At 41.6% G+C, this 5,758-nt stretch overlaps 1 long non-coding RNA gene across 1 annotated transcript; it reads right to left on the reverse strand.

The window, feature by feature from the left end:
* Positions 1 to 354: 354 nt before the first annotated feature.
* LOC119087981 lies at positions 355 to 2,705 on the reverse strand. The gene is made up of 2 exons (XR_005091527.1): positions 2,666 to 2,705; positions 355 to 617 (listed from the first exon to the last, which is right to left on the reverse strand). It is a non-coding gene; the product is annotated as an uncharacterized LOC119087981 (long non-coding RNA).
* Positions 2,706 to 5,758: the final 3,053 nt, after the last annotated feature.

Raw genomic sequence — 5,758 nt, forward strand, 5'->3', positions numbered from 1 at the left:
CTCCTGTCTCTGTCTCTCTGTCTCTTCCCCCACCAAGAGGTAATGCACATCTCCTCTCTTCCTTTCTTCCCTCTTCTCTTCTCTTCTCTTCTTCCCTCACTTCACTTCTATCTTCCCCCCAATAAAACTTTGTACATGGGTGCTGTGTGTGTATGGTGTGAGTGACTTTCCACTGTGCCCGCTTGGCCACTGCCCGCTGTATCTGCACCACACGTCTCCCTCACCTCTGTGCCGCACCTTGGCTCCACGCGCGCCGAGGCCGCCGCCTCGCCATTTTTAAGATACAACAGGTTGTGGAAGGAAGAATTAAGTTCGGCCTTTTCTATGGTCACCATGTTCTGTGATACACACACATTGCTTTGATAAAATAACACTTGCCTTTAAATATTTCTGTGAGTCGTCTATCCAAGCCTTGGTGGGGTTTAGGTCTGGCCGTAAGGGTGTTCCTGAGTGCTGCAAGGCCTCTACAGATGACTCTTTACATTTGAATAGGAACGGAATCTGTTTTCTTGTCCACACTTCGTGTTAACGTTTTCCTTAGACCTAGGAGGGCCTTGGGAAGAAGTAGCACAAAATCCGAGGTGTCACTGGCTAAGTCAAAGCCAAAAAATCCAAACCTAGGAAAATAATTATGAGAGTCAAGAGCTTCCTTACTTAAACAGTGGTTTAAGCAATATACTGAAAACAAAGTTGAGAAAAGGAAGCTACTAAATTGTAAAATGTTCCCACTTCTCAAATGAAGACAGGGATGTGCCAACTAAATGTGCAACCAGAAATAAACCAGGTACTTACTGAGCACCCCAGTGTTATTTTAACCTTGGCACAGTGGCTGCACAGTTAGCGACATGCTTCTCTAGAGCCTGGCCACTCAGGCTGCACCTGGCAGGAAATCTGTTCCCATAGACACCGGTCCTGCCCCTGCCAGTAAAGGTAGCTTTAACTAAATCTCTATCATTCTATTTATGAATAAGACTCGAGATTCAAAGGCTGGGGTGAAAACCTGCGAGCTCAGAGAGGTTGAGTAGCAACCAGCTAACACTCTCTCTTTGCGGGCATCCATGGAAAACCCATGCTTCTGCCACTCCAAACCCACCCTACGACTTCCTGTGTCTCCTTGGAGGCTCTATGATTACTTTCTGTCCACTAGTTACTAACACAATCTCCTGACCCAAAGTTAATTTTATTTCATTAACGCAAATGCAAATTTGGAGTTCACAGTGTGATGGAATATCCCCCAACACACCAGACTGCCTCAAGCTGTGCTGAAGGTTTTTATGTTAAATATCATGGATGGAGCCGGGCGGTGGTGGCTCACGCCTTTAATCCCAGCACTCGGGAGGCAGAGGCAGGCGGATCTCTGTGAGTTTGAGGCCAGCCTGGGCTACCAAGTGAGTTCCAGGAAAGGCGCAAAGCTACACAGAGAAACCCTGTCTCAAAAAACCAAAAAAAAAAAAAAAAAAAAAAAAAAAAAAAAAAAATATATATATATATATGTATGTATGTATCATGGATGGATCCTTATATAAAGTACATGACTTAGCAGAAGAATGACTTTGCAAACAATATGTTCTATAAGCCGGAAGTGTCATCATCAGATGAAATAGATACAATATTGTGCTCTCAAGTTCTGTGAAGGTTTCTAAATATGTATTTTCAGTTTCTATACTCTTTTCTTCATTGACTAGATAATCAATAAAAATAGCTCATATGGACCGGCCTGGACAAGCACAGATCTAGAAATTGTGTGGAAACTAGTCCCTGAAGAGTTCATTAAATGCTAAAATTATTTCAAAGGCAAGAAGCTAATTTGCAGTTTCAAAATAGCAATCATCCCTCAAAGTAAGATTATCTGTTAGGGCTGTTTAATTTGTTGTTTTGTTTTTATTATTTTATTAAGTTATTAAAATATATTTTATGTATGATGTTTTTCCTGCATAAATTTCTATGCACCATGTGACTACAGCACACAGATCCCCTGGATTTGGAGTTACAGATGTTTGTGAGCTGCCATGTGGAGGCTGGGACCTGAACCTGGGTCCTCTGCAAGAGCAGCCAACGTTATTCACTAATGAGGCATCTTCTGTCCAGCCTCCATGTATATAATTTTAAATCTAGGTTTTGCATATAGGAGAAAGCATATGGTATTTGTTTTGTTTTGTTTTGTTTTCTGAGTCTTGCTTATTTTACTAAATATAATGACCAGTTTCATCCATTTCCTGCAAGTAATTATCATTTCATCTTTCTTTACAGCTACATTAAATTCCATTGAACATCACATTTTCTTCATCTATTCATCTCTCTTTTTTTGTTTTGGTTTTTTGAGACAGGGTTTCTCTGTGTAACAGCCCTGGTTGTCCTAGACTCACTTTGTAGACCAGGCTGTCATCAAACTCAAAGAGATCCACCTGCCTCTGTCTCTCAAGTCCTGGGATTAAAGGTGTGCGCCACCACACCCTGTACCAGGCTTTTGCTTTGGGGGCCACCAATCAGCTCTCAAATCATGACATGGAGACTTCTTATTAGTTATGAATGCTCAGCCTAGCTTAGGCTCATTTCTTGCTAGCTCTTAGAACTTAACCTGTTTCTCTTTATCTACATTTCACCTCAGGGCTTTTTAGCTTTTCTGTATGTCCTATTCCATCTAGCTGGCTGGTTGGACAGTCACCTAAGGTTCCTCTGCAACACTGGATAATCTAGTCTTTGGCCTACAGGCATAGAAGATCTGGCAGACTTTTCTGTGAAGCAGGAATTTTGAAGGACTGTCCCGCCTTGGCAGAGTTCGACAGTCTTTTTCCTTTGTGTCCTGCTTGTCCAGTTTGCTCAGCATACTGTCAGCAGTTGAGGCAAAAGCAGTTTCTTGCCCAGATGGCCAGCTTTGTTTCAGTGAAAGCAAACTCCATATGGAGGTTCTTCAACTCCCATCATCCTTTTATGAAGTATATTGGTGCTTCCAGGAACAGACGTGTCTCACTGTCATGAAAAGCCTTAGGTTATTAAACGTCTTAAATGCCATATTCTGTAGGTCTTTGAAGTGTTTGAAGAACATCTATCTACATAAAATATATCTGCTTAACCTTGAAAACATACCCAATATGACTACGAATTTGATTATCATAGATGACCAACTACTAACCTGCATTTCTTAATTATACATTACATTTGTAAATGAACCACATAAGCACAATACCCCAAACAAGAGTAGAAACATACATACAGTATAACAAAAATAACTTTAAATTTGTACTAATATACCAAAGTCCATACAAATGTAAAATATTTGAGGTTAATAGTTATCTTTTTATCCTCTATTGCTATAGCCCCCTTAAATGATGGCAAACATCCATAACCCACTGAATGAACAAAATCACCTGCCCCACCTCTTAGAAATGTGGACATTGTGTTCTCGAGAGTGCTTCCTGTTGTCTGAGGATGACAGTATTTCTAGGGAACCTGAGAAAATTGAGATAATGGTCAAGCCCTGTGAAAACTATAACATTTGTTGTCCAGTCTCTGTACAGTGAGAAAGCACAAGGCTTATCTGAAGTCCTGGCTAGGATAGTCTGTGAGGCTGGACCATCTCAGCCAGCAGTCTTGAAGCAGTTCTGGATGCAGAACTCTGAGGAAACTCCAACAAAGGCACTCTGAGAGGCTGGATCACCTGGACCTTTGGTGTCTGATCTCTGGTCTCCTTGCTTTGAAAACATACAAACTTTCATACAAACATAGCATACATATCTGCATTAACACAAATATGGACTATGTGTTGTTCATAAGACAGCCAAAGATGATTTTTTGCTTTATGTTTGAGCAGGTAAAATATACATCACCTGTCTTGTAGTTTTCTGGGTCTATTTCTTTATATCTGTAGCCAGGATTTTCAGGAGGTCTTCCTCGATCAAACCTGATCTCTGTTGACCTTGAAGGAATTGACAGTGTAGCTCGAGTTTTTTCTGCCTTGCCTACAGTCAGGACAAATCTCTGCCACCCGCCAGTCCCACAGCCGCTCAGACCCAACCAAGTAAACACAGAGACTTATTTTGCTTTCAAACTGTATGGCCGTGGCAGGCTTCTTGCTAACTGTTCCTTTATCTTAAATTAATCCATTTCTACAAATCTATACCTCGCCACATGGCTGGTGGCTTATCGGCGTCTTCACATGCTGCGGGTCATGGCGGCGGCTGCAGCGTCTCTGGTCATGGCGGCGGCTGCAGCGTCTCCTTCTGCCTTTCTGTCCTTTTATTTCTCCTCTCTGCTAGTCCCGCCTATCTTTCCTGCCTAGCCACGCAGATCAGGTTTTATTTATTAACCAATCAGAACAACTTGACATACAGACCATCCCCCAGCACAGCCAAGTGCAGACCATCTCAAACACCTGCACTCAGGCCCATGGTCCTAATCATCCTCTATACGGACCTGCTGGGTAACGCCACAAGGAACCCAAGAAGGGCTCCCACAGGACATACAAATCATCCCACAGCATGACAGCCTTTCTTTTCCTAAGGAAATAAAAGCTTAACCTCTTCCCCAAAGCAATACATTTTCTGAGTTCCATTTTAAAGCTAAGGCATCCCTAAAGTATCTAGGCTGGTTAATTCAGCAGTCCCTGTTACAATCCCACGTCTCTCAGCAGCTGTCATTTGCTCATCAGCATTCAAAAGCTTCAAAATAAACATAACACCATACAGGATTCAAACTCCCTATATATTTTTCATTTTCACATGACTTACTCTTTTTTTATATTACTTTACTCTTTCTTTAAAGACTTTACTTTATTACTTATAAACTACTTTTTTTATGACTGTCTATATCCATTTTCTTTTCTTTCCTAAGCCCCCACACATTTTTAAACACACTAGCAGCTGGCTCCATTCCCTCCTCAGGTCTATAAGAGCTGAGCCTCAAGCTCGTGGGCCCGGGACTGAGGCATGGCTGACCAGAACCTGTATTCAACCACCCCAGCTCTAAGAAGTTGATGCCTGCCCCGCTGCCCTTTTGCGTTCTTAGTCTCTTCTCCTTCTCTCCTCCTGTTTACTCTCTCTGCCCGCCAGCCCTGCCCATCCCTCTCCTGCCTAACTATTGACCGTGCAGCTTTTTAGTAAACCAATCAGGTGCCTCAGACAGGCAAGGGGAACAGATGCAACACATCTTTACATCATTAAATAAATGGAGGATAAACAAAAGTAACACACTTTTACACAGGTAAAGTAATATTCTGCCACATAAACAAATGTAACACATCTTTGCCTAGTTAAAATAATAGTCCCCATCAACACCCAGCTCTGATCATCTCTTGATAGATGTCCCAGATGGCTCTGTTTACTGCCTACTGTGAACAGTGCAGCTACAAGCAAGGATGTACAGTGTCTGCAGTATGCTCACTTACAGTTTTGGGGATGTATATCCAGGAGTAAGACAACTGGGTCATATGGGAGTTCTAGTTTAAGTTTTTTTGAGCAGTCTCCATAGTGATTTCCACAGTTACTGCACAAGGATCTTCACCACATCCTCACCAGCATCTATCATTTGTGTGTTATTCTGATCAGGGTTTGATAGTGTCTCAAATCAGTTTTAGTTTGTATTTCCCTCATAGCTAAGCATATTCAGTACTTTAAAAAATATTTATTGGCTATTTGTACTTTTATTTTAAGAAATGTCCATTTGGTTCCTTAGACCATTTATTGACTGAATAATTTCGTGGTTTTGATGTTTAATCCTCATAGTCCTTTCTACATCCTAAATACTAACCCTGTCTGTCACA

This window comes from Peromyscus leucopus, chromosome 5 (genome assembly GCF_004664715.2).
Source record: "Peromyscus leucopus breed LL Stock chromosome 5, UCI_PerLeu_2.1, whole genome shotgun sequence".
Classification (NCBI taxonomy): domain Eukaryota; kingdom Metazoa; phylum Chordata; class Mammalia; order Rodentia; family Cricetidae; genus Peromyscus; species Peromyscus leucopus.